We start from the raw sequence: 1185 nt of genomic DNA on the forward strand, positions 1-1185 counted from the left end.
AAGCAATGGATAAGAACAGAGATTTTGTCACGTCAATTATTACCACTGATCGCTTAAAGTATCTCTGAATGTTGCTTATAACTGCTTCTAAAGGCTGTATATTTGTTTGGTCCTACGTCTAACTCAATTAGATGAAATCCGGACATTAAATCGAGAGCAGAGAAATATTTTCCAAGCTGATCAAGGATGTCTTCAATTCGTGTTGAAGGAAGTTCGTCTGCCATTTCGTTTTGTTTGATTGTAGAAAGTCTACCTCAAGACGCCATTTTTCGTCAAGACGCCTCTTTTCGATACCTTCTGGTTGAATAATTTGTTGGTCAAGCAATTTTTGAAAATGTTTTTTGATTTCTGCTCTGTGGATTTTCTTTCTTTTCTGTGGTAGTCTTGATTCGATAGTACAGAAGCCCCTAATATCTCTCAACTTCACAACGTAGCGGAATTAATACATCTCCGTATGATTTATCTTGAAAGGATCGTGCACTTGGTTAATCTCTTCAAGCGTTGCTCGTACCCGAAAAAAACCATTTTCAGCAAATCGTGATCCTTGCTCAACTTAATCCAACCTGTCGGGCAAGTTGGCCTGTGATCAGTTCAATTCATTTGTGGATGGGACAGTGCACTAGGGCTCAGTAATGCCTAGGGACACTGTTCATAATTATCGGTGTCTAGTTTTATATAATTTGATCTGTCTCTGTCGTTAGTTTATTCGACTTACTAGACCATTTTTGGAGTTTATCCAGTGCATGATTAGCTGGCGCTTCTCCGTACTCGATCGATTTTCGTATTTCACATATTCACCAGAAATTATGTTTTTCCAATGCTGTACTTTGCGTGGTCCAGCTGACAGCTGTCACAGTCGCCATATGGCAAACTGGGTTTCACAGCGCAACTTTTCTGTTGTTATTAATACGGGAATAGATATTCTGCGGTTATGACAAGACTCTGGACTTAACAGCAACTTCAACTGCTACTGCCTCTTTATTTGGCTAAGAACATTGTTATACAGTCACTTGAAGCCAATCGTTGGAGCAAGACGCTGCGCTAATTCGTCGTTCCGCCACAAATCGCGTTCCGTGTGTTCCACGCTACGGCATATACAAGGTGCAATTCAAAAATTCCAGGACTTTTATTAAAAAATGAAAACCATTGATTTTTTTTGAAAAATTTTATTGGTCGGCTTCAAAA

Source organism: Anopheles cruzii, unplaced genomic scaffold (genome assembly GCF_943734635.1).
Source record: "Anopheles cruzii unplaced genomic scaffold, idAnoCruzAS_RS32_06 scaffold00319_ctg1, whole genome shotgun sequence".
Taxonomy (NCBI): domain Eukaryota; kingdom Metazoa; phylum Arthropoda; class Insecta; order Diptera; family Culicidae; genus Anopheles; species Anopheles cruzii.